Source organism: Erythrolamprus reginae, unplaced genomic scaffold (genome assembly GCF_031021105.1).
Source record: "Erythrolamprus reginae isolate rEryReg1 unplaced genomic scaffold, rEryReg1.hap1 scaffold_161, whole genome shotgun sequence".
Classification (NCBI taxonomy): Eukaryota; Metazoa; Chordata; class Lepidosauria; order Squamata; family Dipsadidae; genus Erythrolamprus; species Erythrolamprus reginae.
The window spans coordinates 49,485-74,226 of NW_027248557.1; positions in this window are offsets into that span (position 1 = coordinate 49,485).

Below are 24,742 nucleotides of genomic sequence, written 5' to 3' on the forward strand. Positions count from 1 at the left end.
TTTAATTTTATTATCCGATATCGTTATTATTAACACCTTACTAACATCAACAAGCGATGATGCGGGTTGGCTACATCAAAGGAATGGGGGAGCAGTCCTGAAAGGCAAGGAGGGTGGGGGCAATTCTAATCTCTGGGGGGAGTTGGTTCCAGAGGGCCGGGGCCGCCACAGAGAAGGTCCCGCCATCACATTAACCCAGCTATGCCTGACTCGGCATTGTTAATGATAGAAACCTGCCCTCCGGTGGTCACGTCCAGTGTTTCGCGGAGGCGAAAAGAAATCTATCGGATTTTAATTTTATTATCCGATATCTTTATTATTAACGCCTTACTAACATCAACAAGCGATGACGCGGGTTGGCTACATCAAAGGAATGGGGGAGCAGTCCTGAAAGGCAAGGAGGGTGGGGGCAATTCTAATCTCTGGGGGGAGTTGGTTCCAGAGGGCCGGGGCCGCCACAGAGAAGGTCCCGCCGTCACATTAACCCCGCTATGCCTGACTCGGCATTGTTAATGATAGAAACCTGCCCTCCGGTGGTCACGTTCGGTGTTTCGCGGAGGCGAAAAGAAATCTATCGGATTTTAATTTTATTATCCGATATCGTTATTATTAACGCCTTACTAACATCAACAAGCGGGTTGGCTACATCAAAGGAATGGGGGAGCAGTCCTGAAAGGCAAGAAGGGTGGGGGCAATTCTAATCTCTGGGGGGAGTTGGTTCCAGAGGGCCGGGACCGCCACAGAGAAGGTCCCGTCATCACATTAACCCCGCTATGCCTGACTCGGCATTGTTAATGATAGAAACCTGCCCTCCGGTGGTCACGTCCAGTGTTTCGCGGAGGCGAAAAGAAATCTATCGGATTTTAATTTTATTATCCGATATCGTTATTATTAACGCGTTACTAACATCAACAAGCGGGTTGGCTACATCAAAGGAATGGGGGAGCAGTCCTGAAAGGCAAGGAGGGTGGGGGCAATTCTAATCTCTGGGGGGAGTTGGTTCCAGAGGGCCGGGGCCACCACAGAGAAGGTCCCGCCATCACATTAACCCCGCTATGCCTGACTCGGCATTGTTAATGATAGAAACCTGCCCTCCGGTGGTCACGTCCGGTGTTACGCGGAGGCAAAAAGAAATCTATCGGATTTTTAATTTTATTATCCGATATCTTTATTATTGACGCCTTATTAACATCAACAAGCGATGATGCGGGTTGGCTACATCAAAGGAATGGGGGAGCAGTCTTGAAAGGCAAGGAGGGTGGGGGCAATTCTAATCTCTGGGGGGAGTTGGTTCCAGAGGGCCGGGGCCGCCACAGAGAAGGTCCCGCCATGACATTAAACCCGCTATGCCTGACTCGGCATTGTTAATGATAGAAACCTGCCCTCCGGTGGTCATGTGCGGTGTTTCGCGGAGGTGAAAAGAAATCTATCGGATTTTAATTTTATTATCCGATATCTTTATTATTAACGCCTTACTAACATCAACAAGCGATGACGCGGGTTGGCTACATCAAAGGAATGGGGGAGCAGTCCTGAAAGGCAAGGAGGGTGGGGGCAATTCTAATCTCTGGGGGGAGTTGGTTCCAGAGGGCCGGGGCCGCCACAGAGAAGGTCCCGCCGTCACATTAACCCCGCTATGCCTGACTCGGCATTGTTAATGATAGAAACCTGCCCTCCGGTGGTAACGTCCGGTGTTTCGCGGAGGCGAAAAGAAATCTATCGGATTTTAATTTTATTATCCGATATCGTTATTATTAACGCCTTACTAACATCAACAAGCGGGTTGGCTACATCAAAGGAATGGGGGAGCAGTCCTGAAAGGCAAGGAGGGTGGGGGCAATTCTAATCTCTGGGGGGAGTTGGTTCCAGAGGGCCGGGGCCGCCACAGAGAAGGTCCCGCCGTCACATTAACCCCGCTATGCCTGACTCGGCATTGTTAATGATAGAAACCTGCCCTCCGGTGGTCACGTCCGGTGTTTCGCGGAGGCGAAAAGAAATCTATCGGATTTTAATTTTATTATCCGATATCGTTATTATTAACGCCTTAATAACATCAACAAGCGATGATGCGGGTTGGCTACATCAAAGGAATGGGGGAGCAGTCCTGAAAGGCAAGGAGGGTGGGGGCAATTCTAATCTCTGGGGGGAGTTGGTTCCAGAGGGCCGGGGCCGCCACAGAGAAGGTCCCGCCGTCACATTAACCCCGCTATGCCTGACTCGGCATTGTTAATGATAGAAACCTGCCCTCCGGTGGTCACGTGCGGTGTTTCGCGGAGGCGAAAAGTAATCTATCGGATTTTAATTTTATTATCCGATATCGTTATTATTAACGCCTTACTAACATCAACAAGCGGGTTGGCTACATCAAAGGAATGGGGGAGCAGTCCTGAAAGGCAAGGAGGGTGGGGGCAATTCTAATCTCTGGGGGGAGTTGGTTCCAGAGGGCCGGGGCCGCCACAGAGAAGGTCCCGCCATCACATTAACCCCGCTATGCCTGACTCGGCATTGTTAATGATAGAAACCTGCCCTCCGGTGGTCACGTCCGGTGTTTCGCGGAGGCGAAAAGAAATATCGGATTTTAATTTTATTATCCGATATCTTTATTATTGACGCCTTATTAACATCAACAAGCGATGATGCGGGTTGGCTACATCAAAGGAATGGGGGAGCAGTCCTGAAAGGCAAGGAGGGTGGGGGCAATTCTAATCTCTGGGGGGAGTTGGTTCCAGAGGGCCGGGGCCGCCACAGAGAAGGTCCCGCCATCACATTAACCCCGCTATGCCTGACTCGGCATTGTTAATGATAGAAACCTGCCCTCCGGTGGTCACGTCCGGTGTTACGCGGAGGCAAAAAGAAATCTATCGGATTTTAATTTTATTATCCGATATCTTTATTATTGACGCCTTATTAACATCAACAAGCGATGATGCGGGTTGGCTACATCAAAGGAATGGGGGAGCAGTCCTGAAAGGCAAGGAGGGTGGGGGCAATTCTAATCTCTGGGGGGAGTTGGTTCCAGAGGGCCGGGGCCGCCACAGAGAAGGTCCCGCCATGACATTAACCCCGCTATGCCTGACTCGGCATTGTTAATGATAGAAACCTGCCCTCCGGTGGTCATGTGCGGTGTTTCGCGGAGGCGAAAAGAAATCTATCGGATTTTAATTTTATTATCCGATATCTTTATTATTAACGCCTTACTAACATCAACAAGCGATGACGCGGGTTGGCTACATCAAAGGAATGGGGGAGCAGTCCTGAAAGGCAAGGAGGGTGGGGGCAATTCTAATCTCTGGGGGGAGTTGGTTCCAGAGGGCCGGGGCCGCCACAGAGAAGGTCCCGCCGTCACATTAACCCCGCTATGCCTGACTCGGCATTGTTAATGATAGAAACCTGCCCTCCGGTGGTCACGTCCGGTGTTTCGCGGAGGCGAAAAGAAATCTATCGGATTTTAATTTTATTATCCGATATCGTTATTATTAACGCCTTACTAACATCAACAAGCGATGATGCGGGTTGGCTACATCAAAGGAATGGGGGAGCAGTCCTGAAAGGCAAGGAGGGTGGGGGCAATTCTAATCTCTGGGGGGAGTTGGTTCCAGAGGGCCGGGGCCGCCACAGAGAAGGTCCCGCCATCACATTAACCCCGCTATGCCTGACTCGGCATTGTTAATGATAGAAACCTGCCCTCCGGTGGTCACGTCCGGTGTTACGCGGAGGCAAAAAGAAATCTATCGGATTTTTAATTTTATTATCCGATATCTTTATTATTGACGCCTTATTAACATCAACAAGCGATGATGCGGGTTGGCTACATCAAAGGAATGGGGGAGCAGTCTTGAAAGGCAAGGAGGGTGGGGGCAATTCTAATCTCTGGGGGGAGTTGGTTCCAGAGGGCCGGGGCCGCCACAGAGAAGGTCCCGCCATGACATTAAACCCGCTATGCCTGACTCGGCATTGTTAATGATAGAAACCTGCCCTCCGGTGGTCATGTGCGGTGTTTCGCGGAGGTGAAAAGAAATCTATCGGATTTTAATTTTATTATCCGATATCTTTATTATTAACGCCTTACTAACATCAACAAGCGATGACGCGGGTTGGCTACATCAAAGGAATGGGGGAGCAGTCCTGAAAGGCAAGGAGGGTGGGGGCAATTCTAATCTCTGGGGGGAGTTGGTTCCAGAGGGCCGGGGCCGCCACAGAGAAGGTCCCGCCGTCACATTAACCCCGCTATGCCTGACTCGGCATTGTTAATGATAGAAACCTGCCCTCCGGTGGTAACGTCCGGTGTTTCGCGGAGGCGAAAAGAAATCTATCGGATTTTAATTTTATTATCCGATATCGTTATTATTAACGCCTTACTAACATCAACAAGCGATGATGCGGGTTGGCTACATCAAAGGAATGGGGGAGCAGTCCTGAAAGGCAAGGAGGGTGGGGGCAATTCTAATCTCTGGGGGGAGTTGGTTCCAGAGGGCCGGGGCCGCCACAGAGAAGGTCCCGCCGTCACATTAACCCCGCTATGCCTGACTCGGCATTGTTAATGATAGAAACCTGCCCTCCGGTGGTCACGTGCGGTGTTTCGCGGAGGCGAAAAGAAATCTATCGGATTTTAATTTTATTATCCGATATCGTTATTATTAACGCCTTACTAACATCAACAAGCGGGTTGGCTACATCAAAGGAATGGGGGAGCAGTCCTGAAAGGCAAGGAGGGTGGGGGCAATTCTAATCTCTGGGGGGAGTTGGTTCCAGAGGGCCGGGGCCGCCACAGAGAAGGTCCCGCCATCACATTAACCCCGCTATGCCTGACTCGGCATTGTTAATGATAGAAACCTGCCCTCCGGTGGTCACGTCCGGTGTTTCGCGGAGGCGAAAAGAAATCTATCGGATTTTAATTTTATTATCCGATATCGTTATTATTAACGCCTTAATAACATCAACAAGCGATGATGCGGGTTGGCTACATCAAAGGAATGGGGGAGCAGTCCTGAAAGGCAAGGAGGGTGGGGGCAATTCTAATCTCTGGGGGGAGTTGGTTCCAGAGGGCCGGGACCACCACAGAGAAGGTCCCGCCATCACATTAACCCCGCTATGCCTGACTCGGCATTGTTAATGAGAGAAACCTGCCCTCCGGTGGTCACGTCCGGTGTTTCGCGGAGGCGAAAAGAAATCTATCGGATTTTAATTTTATTATCCGATATCTTTATTATTGACGCCTTATTAACATCAACAAGCGATGATGCGGGTTGGCTACATCAAAGGAATGGGGGAGCAGTCCTGAAAGGCAAGGATGGTGGGGGCAATACTAATCTCTGGGGGGAGTTGGTTCCAGAGGGCCGGGGCCGCCACAGAGAATGTCCCGCCATCACATTAACCCCGCTATACCTGACTCGGCATTGTTAATGATAGAAACCTGCCCTCCGGTGGTCACGTCCGGTGTTTCGCGGAGGCGAAAAGAAATCTATCGGATTTTAATTTTATTATCCGATATCGTTATTATTAACGCCTTACTAACATCAACAAGCGATGATGCGGGTTGGCTACATCAAAGGAATGGGGGAGCAGTCCTGAAAGGCAAGGAGGGTGGGGGCAATTCTAATCTCTGGGGGGAGTTGGTTCCAGAGGGCTGGGGCCGCCACAGAGAAGGTCCCGCCATCACATTAACCCCGCTATGCCTGACTCGGCATTGTTAATGATAGAAACCTGCCCTCCGGTGGTCACGTCCGGTGTTTCGCGGAGGCGAAAAGAAATCTCGGATTTTAATTTTATTATCCGATATCGTTATTATTAACGCCTTACTAACATCAACAAGCGGGTTGGCTACATCAAAGGAATGGGGGAGCAGTCCTGAAAGGCAAGGAGGGTGGGGGCAATTCTAATCTCTGGGGGGAGTTGGTTCCAGAGGGCCGGGGCCGCCACAGAGAAGGTCCCGCCGTCACATTAACCCCGCTATGCCTGACTCGGCATTGTTAATGATAGAAACCTGCCCTCCGGTGGTCACGTCCGGTGTTTCGCGGAGGCGAAAAGAAATCTATCGGATTTTAATTTTATTATCCGATATCGTTATTATTAACGCCTTAATAACATCAACAAGCGATGATGCGGGTTGGCTACATCAAAGGAATGGGGGAGCAGTCCTGAAAGGCAAGGAGGGTGGGGGCAATTCTAATCTCTGGGGGGAGTTGGTTCCAGAGGGCCGGGGCCGCCACAGAGAAGGTCCCGCCGTCACATTAACCCCGCTATGCCTGACTCGGCATTGTTAATGATAGAAACCTGCCCTCCGGTGGTCACGTGCGGTGTTTCGCGGAGGCGAAAAGTAATCTATCGGATTTTAATTTTATTATCCGATATCGTTATTATTAACGCCTTACTAACATCAACAAGCGGGTTGGCTACATCAAAGGAATGGGGGAGCAGTCCTGAAAGGCAAGGAGGGTGGGGGCAATTCTAATCTCTGGGGGGAGTTGGTTCCAGAGGGCCGGGGCCGCCACAGAGAAGGTCCCGCCATCACATTAACCCCGCTATGCCTGACTCGGCATTGTTAATGATAGAAACCTGCCCTCCGGTGGTCACGTCCGGTGTTTCGCGGAGGCGAAAAGAAATATCGGATTTTAATTTTATTATCCGATATCTTTATTATTGACGCCTTATTAACATCAACAAGCGATGATGCGGGTTGGCTACATCAAAGGAATGGGGGAGCAGTCCTGAAAGGCAAGGAGGGTGGGGGCAATTCTAATCTCTGGGGGGAGTTGGTTCCAGAGGGCCGGGGCCGCCACAGAGAAGGTCCCGCCATCACATTAACCCCGCTATGCCTGACTCGGCATTGTTAATGATAGAAACCTGCCCTCCGGTGGTCACGTCCGGTGTTACGCGGAGGCAAAAAGAAATCTATCGGATTTTAATTTTATTATCCGATATCTTTATTATTGACGCCTTATTAACATCAACAAGCGATGATGCGGGTTGGCTACATCAAAGGAATGGGGGAGCAGTCCTGAAAGGCAAGGAGGGTGGGGGCAATTCTAATCTCTGGGGGGAGTTGGTTCCAGAGGGCCGGGGCCGCCACAGAGAAGGTCCCGCCATGACATTAACCCCGCTATGCCTGACTCGGCATTGTTAATGATAGAAACCTGCCCTCCGGTGGTCATGTGCGGTGTTTCGCGGAGGCGAAAAGAAATCTATCGGATTTTAATTTTATTATCCGATATCTTTATTATTAACGCCTTACTAACATCAACAAGCGATGACGCGGGTTGGCTACATCAAAGGAATGGGGGAGCAGTCCTGAAAGGCAAGGAGGGTGGGGGCAATTCTAATCTCTGGGGGGAGTTGGTTCCAGAGGGCCGGGGCCGCCACAGAGAAGGTCCCGCCGTCACATTAACCCCGCTATGCCTGACTCGGCATTGTTAATGATAGAAACCTGCCCTCCGGTGGTCACGTCCGGTGTTTCGCGGAGGCGAAAAGAAATCTATCGGATTTTAATTTTATTATCCGATATCGTTATTATTAACGCCTTACTAACATCAACAAGCGATGATGCGGGTTGGCTACATCAAAGGAATGAGGGAGCAGTCCTGAAAGGCAAGGAGGGTGGGGGCAATTCTAATCTCTGGGGGGAGTTGGTTCCAGAGGGCCGGGGCCGCCACAGAGAAGGTCCCGCCATCACATTAACCCCGCTATGCCTGACTCGGCATTGTTAATGATAGAAACCTGCCCTCCGGTGGTCACGTCCGGTGTTACGCGGAGGCAAAAAGAAATCTATCGGATTTTTAATTTTATTATCCGATATCTTTATTATTGACGCCTTATTAACATCAACAAGCGATGATGCGGGTTGGCTACATCAAAGGAATGGGGGAGCAGTCTTGAAAGGCAAGGAGGGTGGGGGCAATTCTAATCTCTGGGGGGAGTTGGTTCCAGAGGGCCGGGGCCGCCACAGAGAAGGTCCCGCCATGACATTAAACCCGCTATGCCTGACTCGGCATTGTTAATGATAGAAACCTGCCCTCCGGTGGTCATGTGCGGTGTTTCGCGGAGGTGAAAAGAAATCTATCGGATTTTAATTTTATTATCCGATATCTTTATTATTAACGCCTTACTAACATCAACAAGCGATGACGCGGGTTGGCTACATCAAAGGAATGGGGGAGCAGTCCTGAAAGGCAAGGAGGGTGGGGGCAATTCTAATCTCTGGGGGGAGTTGGTTCCAGAGGGCCGGGGCCGCCACAGAGAAGGTCCCGCCGTCACATTAACCCCGCTATGCCTGACTCGGCATTGTTAATGATAGAAACCTGCCCTCCGGTGGTAACGTCCGGTGTTTCGCGGAGGCGAAAAGAAATCTATCGGATTTTAATTTTATTATCCGATATCGTTATTATTAACGCCTTACTAACATCAACAAGCGATGATGCGGGTTGGCTACATCAAAGGAATGGGGGAGCAGTCCTGAAAGGCAAGGAGGGTGGGGGCAATTCTAATCTCTGGGGGGAGTTGGTTCCAGAGGGCCGGGGCCGCCACAGAGAAGGTCCCGCCGTCACATTAACCCCGCTATGCCTGACTCGGCATTGTTAATGATAGAAACCTGCCCTCCGGTGGTCACGTGCGGTGTTTCGCGGAGGCGAAAAGAAATCTATCGGATTTTAATTTTATTATCCGATATCGTTATTATTAACGCCTTACTAACATCAACAAGCGGGTTGGCTACATCAAAGGAATGGGGGAGCAGTCCTGAAAGGCAAGGAGGGTGGGGGCAATTCTAATCTCTGGGGGGAGTTGGTTCCAGAGGGCCGGGGCCGCCACAGAGAAGGTCCCGCCATCACATTAACCCCGCTATGCCTGACTCGGCATTGTTAATGATAGAAACCTGCCCTCCGGTGGTCACGTCCGGTGTTTCGCGGAGGCGAAAAGAAATCTATCGGATTTTAATTTTATTATCCGATATCGTTATTATTAACGCCTTAATAACATCAACAAGCGATGATGCGGGTTGGCTACATCAAAGGAATGGGGGAGCAGTCCTGAAAGGCAAGAAGGGTGGGGGCAATTCTAATCTCTGGGGGGAGTTGGTTCCAGAGGGCCGGGACCACCACAGAGAAGGTCCCGCCATCACATTAACCCCGCTATGCCTGACTCGGCATTGTTAATGAGAGAAACCTGCCCTCCGGTGGTCACGTCCGGTGTTTCGCGGAGGCGAAAAGAAATCTATCGGATTTTAATTTTATTATCCGATATCGTTATTATTAACGCCTTACTAACATCAACAAGCGGGTTGGCTACATCAAAGGAATGGGGGAGCAGTCCTGAAAGGCAAGGAGGGTGGGGGCAATTCTAATCTCTGGGGGGAGTTGGTTCCAGAGGGCCGGGACCACCACAGAGAAGGTCCCGCCATCACATTAACCCCGCTATGCCTGACTCGGCATTGTTAATGAGAGAAACCTGCCCTCCGGTGGTCACGTCCGGTGTTTCGCGGAGGCGAAAAGAAATCTATCGGATTTTAATTTTATTATCCGATATCTTTATTATTGACGCCTTGTTAACATCAACAAGCGATGATGCGGGTTGGCTACATCAAAGGAATGGGGGAGCAGTCCTGAAAGGCAAGGATGGTGGGGGCAATACTAATCTCTGGGGGGAGTTGGTTCCAGAGGGCCGGGGCCGCCACAGAGAATGTCCCGCCATCACATTAACCCCGCTATACCTGACTCGGCATTGTTAATGATAGAAACCTGCCCTCCGGTGGTCACGTCCGGTGTTTCGCGGAGGCGAAAAGAAATCTATCGGATTTTAATTTTATTATCCGATATCGTTATTATTAACGCCTTACTAACATCAACAAGCGATGATGCGGGTTGGCTACATCAAAGGAATGGGGGAGCAGTCCTGAAAGGCAAGGAGGGTGGGGGCAATTCTAATCTCTGGGGGGAGTTGGTTCCAGAGGGCTGGGGCCGCCACAGAGAAGGTCCCGCCATCACATTAACCCCGCTATGCCTGACTCGGCATTGTTAATGATAGAAACCTGCCCTCCGGTGGTCACGTCCGGTGTTTCGCGGAGGCGAAAAGAAATCTCGGATTTTAATTTTATTATCCGATATCGTTATTATTAACGCCTTACTAACATCAACAAGCGGGTTGGCTACATCAAAGGAATGGGGGAGCAGTCCTGAAAGGCAAGGAGGGTGGGGGCAATTCTAATCTCTGGGGGGAGTTGGTTCCAGAGGGCCGGGGCCGCCACAGAGAAGGTCCCGCCGTCACATTAACCCCGCTATGCCTGACTCGGCATTGTTAATGATAGAAACCTGCCCTCCGGTGGTCACGTCCGGTGTTTCGCGGAGGCGAAAAGAAATCTATCGGATTTTAATTTTATTATCCGATATCGTTATTATTAACGCCTTAATAACATCAACAAGCGATGATGCGGGTTGGCTACATCAAAGGAATGGGGGAGCAGTCCTGAAAGGCAAGGAGGGTGGGGGCAATTCTAATCTCTGGGGGGAGTTGGTTCCAGAGGGCCGGGGCCGCCACAGAGAAGGTCCCGCCGTCACATTAACCCCGCTATGCCTGACTCGGCATTGTTAATGATAGAAACCTGCCCTCCGGTGGTCACGTGCGGTGTTTCGCGGAGGCGAAAAGTAATCTATCGGATTTTAATTTTATTATCCGATATCGTTATTATTAACGCCTTACTAACATCAACAAGCGGGTTGGCTACATCAAAGGAATGGGGGAGCAGTCCTGAAAGGCAAGGAGGGTGGGGGCAATTCTAATCTCTGGGGGGAGTTGGTTCCAGAGGGCCGGGGCCGCCACAGAGAAGGTCCCGCCATCACATTAACCCCGCTATGCCTGACTCGGCATTGTTAATGATAGAAACCTGCCCTCCGGTGGTCACGTCCGGTGTTTCGCGGAGGCGAAAAGAAATATCGGATTTTAATTTTATTATCCGATATCTTTATTATTGACGCCTTATTAACATCAACAAGCGATGATGCGGGTTGGCTACATCAAAGGAATGGGGGAGCAGTCCTGAAAGGCAAGGAGGGTGGGGGCAATTCTAATCTCTGGGGGGAGTTGGTTCCAGAGGGCCGGGGCCGCCACAGAGAAGGTCCCGCCATCACATTAACCCCGCTATGCCTGACTCGGCATTGTTAATGATAGAAACCTGCCCTCCGGTGGTCACGTCCGGTGTTACGCGGAGGCAAAAAGAAATCTATCGGATTTTAATTTTATTATCCGATATCTTTATTATTGACGCCTTATTAACATCAACAAGCGATGATGCGGGTTGGCTACATCAAAGGAATGGGGGAGCAGTCCTGAAAGGCAAGGAGGGTGGGGGCAATTCTAATCTCTGGGGGGAGTTGGTTCCAGAGGGCCGGGGCCGCCACAGAGAAGGTCCCGCCATGACATTAACCCCGCTATGCCTGACTCGGCATTGTTAATGATAGAAACCTGCCCTCCGGTGGTCATGTGCGGTGTTTCGCGGAGGCGAAAAGAAATCTATCGGATTTTAATTTTATTATCCGATATCTTTATTATTAACGCCTTACTAACATCAACAAGCGATGACGCGGGTTGGCTACATCAAAGGAATGGGGGAGCAGTCCTGAAAGGCAAGGAGGGTGGGGGCAATTCTAATCTCTGGGGGGAGTTGGTTCCAGAGGGCCGGGGCCGCCACAGAGAAGGTCCCGCCGTCACATTAACCCCGCTATGCCTGACTCGGCATTGTTAATGATAGAAACCTGCCCTCCGGTGGTCACGTCCGGTGTTTCGCGGAGGCGAAAAGAAATCTATCGGATTTTAATTTTATTATCCGATATCGTTATTATTAACGCCTTACTAACATCAACAAGCGATGATGCGGGTTGGCTACATCAAAGGAATGAGGGAGCAGTCCTGAAAGGCAAGGAGGGTGGGGGCAATTCTAATCTCTGGGGGGAGTTGGTTCCAGAGGGCCGGGGCCGCCACAGAGAAGGTCCCGCCATCACATTAACCCCGCTATGCCTGACTCGGCATTGTTAATGATAGAAACCTGCCCTCCGGTGGTCACGTCCGGTGTTACGCGGAGGCAAAAAGAAATCTATCGGATTTTTAATTTTATTATCCGATATCTTTATTATTGACGCCTTATTAACATCAACAAGCGATGATGCGGGTTGGCTACATCAAAGGAATGGGGGAGCAGTCTTGAAAGGCAAGGAGGGTGGGGGCAATTCTAATCTCTGGGGGGAGTTGGTTCCAGAGGGCCGGGGCCGCCACAGAGAAGGTCCCGCCATGACATTAAACCCGCTATGCCTGACTCGGCATTGTTAATGATAGAAACCTGCCCTCCGGTGGTCATGTGCGGTGTTTCGCGGAGGTGAAAAGAAATCTATCGGATTTTAATTTTATTATCCGATATCTTTATTATTAACGCCTTACTAACATCAACAAGCGATGACGCGGGTTGGCTACATCAAAGGAATGGGGGAGCAGTCCTGAAAGGCAAGGAGGGTGGGGGCAATTCTAATCTCTGGGGGGAGTTGGTTCCAGAGGGCCGGGGCCGCCACAGAGAAGGTCCCGCCGTCACATTAACCCCGCTATGCCTGACTCGGCATTGTTAATGATAGAAACCTGCCCTCCGGTGGTAACGTCCGGTGTTTCGCGGAGGCGAAAAGAAATCTATCGGATTTTAATTTTATTATCCGATATCGTTATTATTAACGCCTTACTAACATCAACAAGCGATGATGCGGGTTGGCTACATCAAAGGAATGGGGGAGCAGTCCTGAAAGGCAAGGAGGGTGGGGGCAATTCTAATCTCTGGGGGGAGTTGGTTCCAGAGGGCCGGGGCCGCCACAGAGAAGGTCCCGCCGTCACATTAACCCCGCTATGCCTGACTCGGCATTGTTAATGATAGAAACCTGCCCTCCGGTGGTCACGTGCGGTGTTTCGCGGAGGCGAAAAGAAATCTATCGGATTTTAATTTTATTATCCGATATCGTTATTATTAACGCCTTACTAACATCAACAAGCGGGTTGGCTACATCAAAGGAATGGGGGAGCAGTCCTGAAAGGCAAGGAGGGTGGGGGCAATTCTAATCTCTGGGGGGAGTTGGTTCCAGAGGGCCGGGGCCGCCACAGAGAAGGTCCCGCCATCACATTAACCCCGCTATGCCTGACTCGGCATTGTTAATGATAGAAACCTGCCCTCCGGTGGTCACGTCCGGTGTTTCGCGGAGGCGAAAAGAAATCTATCGGATTTTAATTTTATTATCCGATATCGTTATTATTAACGCCTTAATAACATCAACAAGCGATGATGCGGGTTGGCTACATCAAAGGAATGGGGGAGCAGTCCTGAAAGGCAAGAAGGGTGGGGGCAATTCTAATCTCTGGGGGGAGTTGGTTCCAGAGGGCCGGGACCACCACAGAGAAGGTCCCGCCATCACATTAACCCCGCTATGCCTGACTCGGCATTGTTAATGAGAGAAACCTGCCCTCCGGTGGTCACGTCCGGTGTTTCGCGGAGGCGAAAAGAAATCTATCGGATTTTAATTTTATTATCCGATATCGTTATTATTAACGCCTTACTAACATCAACAAGCGGGTTGGCTACATCAAAGGAATGGGGGAGCAGTCCTGAAAGGCAAGGAGGGTGGGGGCAATTCTAATCTCTGGGGGGAGTTGGTTCCAGAGGGCCGGGACCACCACAGAGAAGGTCCCGCCATCACATTAACCCCGCTATGCCTGACTCGGCATTGTTAATGAGAGAAACCTGCCCTCCGGTGGTCACGTCCGGTGTTTCGCGGAGGCGAAAAGAAATCTATCGGATTTTAATTTTATTATCCGATATCTTTATTATTGACGCCTTGTTAACATCAACAAGCGATGATGCGGGTTGGCTACATCAAAGGAATGGGGGAGCAGTCCTGAAAGGCAAGGATGGTGGGGGCAATACTAATCTCTGGGGGGAGTTGGTTCCAGAGGGCCGGGGCCGCCACAGAGAATGTCCCGCCATCACATTAACCCCGCTATACCTGACTCGGCATTGTTAATGATAGAAACCTGCCCTCCGGTGGTCACGTCCGGTGTTTCGCGGAGGCGAAAAGAAATCTATCGGATTTTAATTTTATTATCCGATATCGTTATTATTAACGCCTTACTAACATCAACAAGCGATGATGCGGGTTGGCTACATCAAAGGAATGGGGGAGCAGTCCTGAAAGGCAAGAAGGGTGGGGGCAATTCTAATCTCTGGGGGGAGTTGGTTCCAGAGGGCCGGGACAGCCACAGAGAAGGTCCCGCCATCACATTAACCCCGCTATGCCTGACTCGGCATTGTTAATGATAGAAACCTGCCCTCCGGTGGTCACGTCCGGTGTTTCGCGGAGGCGAAAAGAAATCTATCGGATTTTAATTTTATTATCCGATATCGTTATTATTAACGCCTTACTAACATCAACAAGCGATGATGCGGGTTGGCTACATCAAAGGAATGGGGGAGCAGTCCTGAAAGGCAAGGAGGGTGGGGGCAATTCTAATCTCTGGGGGGAGTTGGTTCCAGAGGGCTGGGGCCACCACAGAGAAGGTCCCGCCATCACATTAACCCCGCTATGCCTGACTTGGCATTGTTAATGATAGAAACCTGCCCTCCGGTGGTCACGTCCGGTGTTTCGCGGAGGCGAAAAGAAATCTATCGGATTTTAATTTTATTATCCGATATCTTTATTATTAACGCCTTATTAACATCAACAAGCGATGATGCGGGTTGGCTACATCAAAGGAATGGGGGAGCAGTCCTGAAAGGCAAGGAGGGTGGGGGCAATTCTAATCTCTGGGGGGAGTTGGTTGCAGAGGGCTGGGGCCGCCACAGAGAAGGTCCCGCCATCACATTAACCCCGCTATGCCTGACTCGGCATTGTTAATGATAGAAACCTACCCTCCGATGGTCACGTCCGGTGTTTCGCGGAGGCGAAAAGAAATCTATCGGATTTAAATTTTATTATCCGATATCTTTATTATTAACGCCTTATTAACATCAACAAGCGATGATGCGGGTTGGCTACATCAAAGGAATGGGGGAGCAGTCCTGAAAGGCAAGGAGGGTGGGGGCAATTCTAATCTCTGGGGGGAGTTGGTTCCAGAGGGCCGGGGCCGCCACAGAGAAGGTCGCACCATCACGTTAACCCCGCTATGCCTGACTCGGCATTGTTAATGATAGAAACCTGCACTCCGGTGGTCACGTCCGGTGTTTCGCGGAGGCGAAAAGAAATCTCGGATTTTAATTTTATTATCCGATATCGTTATTATTAACGCCTTACTAACATCAACAAGCGGGTTGGCTACATCAAAGGAATGGGGGAGCAGTCCTGAAAGGCAAGAAGGGTGGGGGCAATTCTAATCTCTGGGGGGAGTTGGTTCCAGAGGGCCGGGACCGCCACAGAGAAGGTCCCGCCATCACATTAACCCCGCTATGCCTGACTCGGCATTGTTAATGATAGAAACCTGCCCTCCGGTGGTCACGTCCAGTGTTTCGCGGAGGCAAAAAGAAATCTATCGGATTTTAATTTTATTATCCGATATCGTTATTATTAACGCCTTACTAACATCAACAAGCGGGTTGGCTACATCAAAGGAATGGGGGAGCAGTCCTGAAAGGCAAGAAGTGTGGGGGCAATTCTAATCTCTGGGGGGAGTTGGTTCCAGAGGGCCGGGACCGCCACAGAGAAGGTCCCGTCATCACATTAACCCCGCTATGCCTGACTCGGCATTGTTAATGATAGAAACCTGCCCTCCGGTGGTCACGTCCAGTGTTTCGCGGAGGCGAAAAGAAATCTATCGGATTTTAATTTTATTATCCGATATCGTTATTATTAACGCCTTACTAACATCAACAAGCGGGTTGGCTACATCAAAGGAATGGGGGAGCAGTCCTGAAAGGCAAGGAGGGTGGGGGCAATTCTAATCTCTGGGGGGAGTTGGTTCCAGAGGGCCGGGGCCACCACAGAGAAGGTCCCGCCATCAAATTAACCCCGCTATGCCTGACTCGGCATTGTTAATGATAGAAACCTGCCCTCCGGTGGTCACGTCCGGTGTTTCGCGGAGGCGAAAAGAAATCTATCGGATTTTAATTTTATTATCCGATATCGTTATTATTAACGCCTTATTAACATCAACAAGCGATGATGCGGGTTGGCTACATCAAAGGAATGGGGGAGCAGTCCTGAAAGGCAAGGAGGGTGGGGCAATTCTAATCTCTGGGGGGAGTTGGTTCCAGAGGGCCGGGGCCGCCACAGAGAAGGTCCCGCAGTCACATTAACCCCGCTATGCCTGACTCGGCATTGTTAATGATAGAAACCTGCCCTCCGGTGGTCACGTCCGGTGTTTCGCGGAGGCGAAAAGAAATCTATCGGATTTTAATTTTATTATTCGATATCGTTATTATTAACGCCTTACTAACATCAACAAGCGGGTTGGCTACATCAAAGGAATGGGGGAGCAGTCCTGAAAGGCAAGGAGGGTGGGGGCAATTCTAATCTCTGGGGGGAGTTGGTTCCAGAGGGCCGGGGCCACCACAGAGAAGGTCCCGCCATCACATTAACCCCGCTATGCCTGACTCGGCATTGTTAATGATAGAAACCTGCCCTCCGGTGGTCACGTCCGGTGTTTCGCGGAGGCGAAAAGAAATCTATCGGATTTTAATTTTATTATCAGATATCGTTATTATTAACGCCTTAATAACATCAACAAGCGATGATGCGGGTTGGCTACATCAAAGGAATGGGGGAGCAGTCCTGAAAGGCAAGAAGGGTGGGGGCAATTCTAATTTCTGGGGGGAGTTGGTTCCAGAGGGCTGGGGCCGCCACAGAGAAGGTCCCGCCATCACATTAACCCCGCTATGCCTGACTCGGCATTGTTAATGATAGAAACCTGCCCTCCGGTGGTCACGTCCGGTGTTTCGCGGAGGCGAAAAGAAATCTCGGATTTTAATTTTATTATCCGATATCGTTATTATTAACGCCTTACTAACATCAACAAGCGGGTTGGCTACATCAAAGGAATGGGGGAGCAGTCCTGAAAGGCAAGAAGGGTGGGGGCAATTCTAATCCCTGGGGGGAGTTGGTTCCAGAGGGCCGGGACAGCCACAGAGAAGGTCCCGCCATCACATTAACCCCGCTATGCCTGACTCGGCATTGTTAATGATAGAAACCTGCCCTCCGGTGGTCACGTCCGGTGTTTCGCGGAGGCGAAAAGAAATCTATCGGATTTTAATTTTATTATCCGATATCGTTATTATTAACGCCTTACTAACATCAACAAGCGATGATGCGGGTTGGCTACATCAAAGGAATGGGGGAGCAGTCCTGAAAGGCAAGGAGGGTGGGGGCAATTCTAATCTCTGGGGGGAGTTGGTTCCAGAGGGCTGGGGCCACCACAGAGTAGGTCCCGCCATCACATTAACCCCGCTATGCCTGACTTGGCATTGTTAATGATAGAAACCTGCCCTCCGGTGGTCACGTCCGGTGTTTCGCGGAGGCGAAAAGAAATCTATCGGATTTTAATTTTATTATCCGATATCTTTATTATTAACGCCTTATTAACATCAACAAGCGATGATGCGGGTTGGCTACATCAAAGGAATGGGGGAGCAGTCCTGAAAGGCAAGGAGGGTGGGGGCAATTCTAATCTCTGGGGGGAGTTGGTTCCAGAGGGCTGGGGCCGCCACAGAGAAGGTCCCGCCATCACATTAACCCCGCTATGCCTGACTCGGCATTGTTAATGATAGAAACCTACCCTCCGATGGTCACGTCCGGTGTTTCGCGGAGGCGAAAAGAAATCTATCGGATTTAAATTTTATTATCCGATATCTTTATTATTAACGCCTTATTAACATCAACAAGCGATGATGCGGGTTGGCTACATCAAAGGAATGGGGGAGCAGTCCTGAAAGGCAAGGAGGGTGGGGGCAATTCTAATCTCTGGGGGGAGTTGGTTCCAGAGGGCCGGGGCCGCCACAGAGAAGGTCGCACCATCACGTTAACCCCGCTATGCCTGACTCGGCATTGTTAATGATAGAAACCTGCACTCCGGTGGTCACGTCCGGTGTTTCGCGGAGGCGAAAAGAAATCTCGGATTTTAATTTTATTATCCGATATCGTTATTATTAACGCCTTACTAACATCAACAAGCGGGTTGGCTACATCAAAGGAATGGGGGAGCAGTCCTGAAAGGCAAGAAGGGTGGGGGCAATTCTAATCTCTGGGGGGAGTTGGTTCCAGAGGGCCGGGACCGCCACAGAGAAGGTCCCGCCATCACATTAACCCCGCTATGCCTGACTCGGCATTGTTAATGATAGAAACCTGCCCTCCGGTGGTCACGTGCGGTGTTTCTCGGAGGCGAAAAGAAATCTATCGGATTTTAATTTTATTATCCGATATCGTTATTATTAACGCCTTACTAACATCAACAAGCGGGTTGGCTACATCAAAGGAATGGGGGAGCAGTCCTGAAAGGCAAGGAGGGTGGGGGCAACTCTAATCTCTGGGGGGAGTTGGTTCCAGAGGGCCGGGGCCACCACAGAGAAGGTCCCGCCATCACATTAACCCCGCTATGCCTGACTCGGCATTGTTAATGATAGAAACCTGCCCTCCGGTGGTCACGTCCAGTGTTTCGCGGAGGCGAAAAGAAATCTATCGGATTTTAATTTTATTATCCGATATCGTTATTATTAACGCCTTACTAACATCAACAAGCGGGTTGGCTACATCAAAGGAATGGGGGAGCAGTCCTGAAAGGCAAGAAGTGTGGGGGCAATTCTAATCTCTGGGGGGAGTTGGTTCCAGAGGGCCGGGACCGCCACAGAGAAGGTCCCGTCATCACATTAACCCCGCTATGCCTGACTCGGCATTGTTAATGATAGAAACCTGCCCTCCGGTGGTCACGTCCAGTGTTTCGCGGAGGCGAAAAGAAATCTATCGGATTTTAATTTTATTATCCGATATCGTTATTATTAACGCCTTACTAACATCAACAAGCGGGTTGGCTACATCAAAGGAATGGGGGAGCAGTCCTGAAAGGCAAGGAGGGTGGGGGCAATTCTAATCTCTGGGGGGAGTTGGTTCCAGAGGGCCGGGGCCACCACAGAGAAGGTCCCGCCATCAAATTAACCCCGCTATGCCTGACTCGGCATTGTTAATGATAGAAACCTGCCCTCCGGTGGTCACGTCCGGTGTTTCGCGGAGGCGAAAAGAAATCTATCGGATTTTAATTTTATTATCCGATATCGTTATTATTAACGCCTTATTAACATCAACAAGCGATGATGCGGGTTGGCTACATCAAAGGAATGGGGGAGCAGTCCTGAAAGGCAAGGAGGGTGGGGGCAATTCTAATCTCTGGGGGGAGTTGGTTCCAGAGGGCCGGGGCCGCCACAGAGAAGGTCCCGCAGTCACATTAACCCCGCTATGCCTGACTCGGCATTGTTAATGATAGAAACCTGCCCTCCGGTGGTCACGTCCGGTGTTTCGCGGAGGCGAAAAGAAATCTATCGGATTTTAATTTTATTATTCGATATCGTTATTATTAACGCCTTACTAACATCAACAAGCGGGTTGGCTACATCAAAGGAATGGGGGAGCAGTCCTGAAAGGCAAGGAGGGTGGGGGCAATTCTAATCTCTGGGGGGAGTTGGTTCCAGAGGGCCGGGGCCACCACAGAGAAGGTCCCGCCATCACATTAACCCCGCTATGCCTGACTCGGCATTGTTAATGATAGAAACCTGCCCTCCGGTGGTCACGTCCGGTGTTTCGCGGAGGCGAAAAGAAATCTATCGGATTTTAATTTTATTATCAGATATCGTTATTATTAACGCCTTAATAACATCAACAAGCGATGATGCGGGTTGGCTACATCAAAGGAATGGGGGAGCAGTCCTGAAAGGCAAGAAGGGTGGGGGCAATTCTAATCTCTGGGGGGAGTTGGTTCCAGAGGGCCGGGACCGCCACAGAGAAGGTCCCGTCATCACATTAACCCCGCTATGCCTGACTCGGCATTGTTAATGATAGAAACCTGCCCTCCGGTGGTCACGTCCAGTGTTTCGCGGAGGCGAAAAGAAATCTATCGGATTTTAATTTTATTATCCGATATCGTTATTATTAACGCCTTACTAACATCAACAAGCGATGATGCGGGTTGGCTACATCAAAGGAATGGGGGAGCAGTCCTGAAAGGCAAGGAGGGTGGGGGCAATTCTAATCTCTGGGGGGAGTTGGTTCCAGAGGGCCGGGGCCGCCACAGAGAAGGTCCCGCCATCACATTAACCCCGCTATGCCTGACTCGGCATTGTTAATGATAGAAACCTGCCCTCCGGTGGTCACGTCCGGTGTTTCGCGGAGGCGAAAAGAAATCTATCGGATTTTAATTTTATTATCAGATATCGTTATTATTAACGCCTTAATAACATCAACAAGCGATGATGCGGGTTGGCTACATCAAAGGAATGGGGGAGCAGTCCTGAAAGGCAAGAAGGGTGGGGGCAATTCTAATCTCTGGGGGGAGTTGGTTCCAGAGGGCCGGGGCCGCCACAGAGAAGGTCCCGCCATGACATTAACCCCGCTATGCCTGACTCGGCATTGTTAATGATAGAAACCTGCCCTCCGGTGGTCACGTGCGGTGTTTCTCGGAGGCGAAAAGAAATCTATCGGATTTTAATTTTATTATCCGATATCGTTATTATTAACGCCTTACTAACATCAACAAGCGGGTTGGCTACATCAAAAGAATGGGGGAGCAGTCCTGAAAGGCAAGGAGGGTGGGGGCAATTCTAATCTCTGGGGGGAGTTGGTTCCAGAGGGCCGGGACCGCCACAGAGAAGGTCCCGTCATCACATTAACCCCGCTATGCCTGACTCGGCATTGTTAATGATAGAAACCTGCCCTCCGGTGGTCACGTCCAGTGTTTCGCGGAGGCGAAAAGAAATCTATCGGATTTTAATTTTATTATCCGATATCGTTATTATTAACGCCTTAATAACATCAACAAGCGATGATGCGGGTTGGCTACATCAAAGGAATGGGGGAGCAGTCCTGAAAGGCAAGAAAGGTGGGGGCAATTCTAATCTCTGGGGGGAGTTGGTTCCAGAGGGCCGGGGCCGCCACAGAGAAGGTCCCGCCATCACATTAACCCCGCTATGCCTGACTCGGCATTGTTAATGATAGAAACCTGCCCTCCGGTGGTCACGTCCGGTGTTTCGCGGAGGCGAAAAGAAATCTCGGATTTTAATTTTATTATCCGATATCGTTATTATTAACGCCTTACTAACATCAACAAGCGATGATGCGGGTTGGCTACATCAAAGGAATGGGGGAGCAGTCCTGAAAGGCAAGGAGGGTGGGGGCAATTCTAATCTCTGGGGGGAGTTGGTTCCAGAAGGCCGGGGCCGCCACAGAGAAGGTCCCGCCATCACATTAACCCCGCTATGCCTGACTCGGCATTGTTAATGAGAGAAACCTGCCCTCCGGTGGTCACGTCCGGTGTTTCGCGGAGGCGAAAAGAAATCTATCGGATTTTAATTTTATTATCCGATATCTTTATTATTGACGCCTTATTAACATCAACAAGCGATGATGCGGGTTGGCTACATCAAAGGAATGGGGGAGCAGTCCTGAAAGGCAAGGAGGGTGGGGGCAATTCTAATCTCTGGGGGGAGTTGGTTCCAGAGGGCCGGGGCCGCCACAGAGAATGTCCCGCCATCACATTAACCCCGCTATACTTGACTCGGCATTGTTAATGATAGAAACCTGCCCTCCGGTGGTCACGTCCGGTGTTTCGCGGAGGCGAAAAGAAATCTATCGGATTTTAATTTTATTATCCGATATCGTTATTATTAACGCCTTACTAACATCAACAAGCGATGATGCGGGTTGGCTACATCAAAGGAATGGGGGAGCAGTCCTGAAAGGCAAGGAGGGTGGGGGCAATTCTAATCTCTGGGGGGAGTTGGTTCCAGAGGGCTGGGGCCGCCACAGAGAAGGTCCCGCCATCACATTAACCCCGATATGCCTGACTCGGCATTGTTAATGATAGAAACCTGCCCTCGGTGGTCACGTCCGGTGTTTCGCGGAGGCGAAAAGAAATCTATCGGATTTAAATTTTATTATCCGATATCTTTATTATTAACGCCTTATTAACATCAACAAGCGATGATGTGGGTTGGCTACATCAAAGGAATGGGGGAGCAGTCCTGAAAGGCAAGGAGGGTGGGGGCAATTCTAATCTCTGGGGGGAGTTGGTTCCAGAGGGCCGGGGCCGCCACAGAGAAGGTCGCACCATCACATTAACCCCGCTATGCCTGACTCGGCATTGTTAATGATAGAAACCTGCACTCCGGTGGTCACGTCCGGTGTTTCGCGGAGGCAAAAAGAAATCTCGGATTTTAATTTTATTATCCGATATCGTTATTATTAACGCCTTACTAACATCAACAAGCGGGTTGGCTACATCAAAGGAATGGGGGAGCAGTCCTGAAAGGCAAGGAGGGTGGGGGCAATTCTAATCTCTGGGGGGAGTTGGTTCCAGAGGGCCGGGGCCACCACAGAGAAGGTCCCGCCATCACATTAGCCCCGCTATGCCTGACTCGGCATTGTTAATGATACAAACCTGCCCTCCGGTGGTCACGTCCGGTGTTTCGCGGAGGCGAAAAGAAATCTATCGGATTTTAATTTTATTATCAGATATCGTTATTATTAACGCCTTAATAACATCAACAAGCGATGATGCGGGTTGGCTACATCAAAGGAATGGGGGAGCAGTCCTGAAAGGCAAGAAGGGTGGGGGCAATTCTAATCTCTGGGGGGAGTTGGTTCCAGAGGGCCGGGACCGCCACAGAGAAGGTCCCGTCACCACATTAACCCCGCTATGCCTGACTCGGCATTGTTAATGATAGAAACCTGCCCTCCGGTGGTCACGTCCGGTGTTTCGCGGAGGCGAAAAGAAATCTTGGATTTTAATTTTATTATCCGATATCGTTATTATTAACGCCTTAATAACATCAACAAGCGATGATGCGGGTTGGCTACATCAAAGGAATGAGGGAGCAGTCCTGAAAGGCAAGGAGGGTGGGGGCAATTCTAATCTCTGGGGGGAGTTGGTTCCAGAAGGCCGGGGCCGCCAGAGAGAAGGTCCCGCCATCACATTAACCCCGCTATGCCTGACTCGGCATTGTTAATGAGAGAAACCTGCCCTCCGGTGGTCACGTCCGGTGTTTCGCGGAGGCGAAAAGAAATCTCGGATTTTAATTTTATTATCCGATATCGTTATTATTAACGCCTTACTAACATCAACAAGCGGGTTGGCTACATCAAAGGAATGGGGGAGCAGTCCTGAAAGGCAAGAAGGGTGGGGGCAATTCTAATCTCTGGGGGGAGTTGGTTCCAGAGGGCCGGGACCGCCACAGAGAAGGTCCCGCCATCACATTAACCCCGCTATGCCTGACTCGGCATTGTTAATGATAGAAACCTGCCCTCCGGTGGTCACGTGCGGTGTTTCTCGGAGGCGAAAAGAAATCTATCGGATTTTAATTTTATTATCCGATATCGTTATTATTAACGCCTTACTAACATCAACAAGCGGGTTGGCTACATCAAAGGAATGGGGGAGCAGTCCTGAAAGGCAAGGAGGGTGGGGGCAACTCTAATCTCTGGGGGGAGTTGGTTCCAGAGGGCCGGGGCCACCACAGAGAAGGTCCCGCCATCACATTAACCCCGCTATGCCTGACTCGGCATTGTTAATGATAGAAACCTGCCCTCCGGTGGTCACGTCCAGTGTTTCGCGGAGGCGAAAAGAAATCTATCGGATTTTAATTTTATTATCCGATATCGTTATTATTAACGCCTTACTAACATCAACAAGCGGGTTGGCTACATCAAAGGAATGGGGGAGCAGTCCTGAAAGGCAAGAAGTGTGGGGGCAATTCTAATCTCTGGGGGGAGTTGGTTCCAGAGGGCCGGGACCGCCACAGAGAAGGTCCCGTCATCACATTAACCCCGCTATGCCTGACTCGGCATTGTTAATGATAGAAACCTGCCCTCCGGTGGTCACGTCCAGTGTTTCGCGGAGGCGAAAAGAAATCTATCGGATTTTAATTTTATTATCCGATATCGTTATTATTAACGCCTTACTAACATCAACAAGCGGGTTGGCTACATCAAAGGAATGGGGGAGCAGTCCTGAAAGGCAAGGAGGGTGGGGGCAATTCTAATCTCTGGGGGGAGTTGGTTCCAGAGGGCCGGGGCCACCACAGAGAAGGTCCCGCCATCAAATTAACCCCGCTATGCCTGACTCGGCATTGTTAATGATAGAAACCTGCCCTCCGGTGGTCACGTCCGGTGTTTCGCGGAGGCGAAAAGAAATCTATCGGATTTTAATTTTATTATCCGATATCGTTATTATTAACGCCTTATTAACATCAACAAGCGATGATGCGGGTTGGCTACATCAAAGGAATGGGGGAGCAGTCCTGAAAGGCAAGGAGGGTGGGGGCAATTCTAATCTCTGGGGGGAGTTGGTTCCAGAGGGCCGGGGCCGCCACAGAGAAGGTCCCGCAGTCACATTAACCCCGCTATGCCTGACTCGGCATTGTTAATGATAGAAACCTGCCCTCCGGTGGTCACGTCCGGTGTTTCGCGGAGGCGAAAAGAAATCTATCGGATTTTAATTTTATTATTCGATATCGTTATTATTAACGCCTTACTAACATCAACAAGCG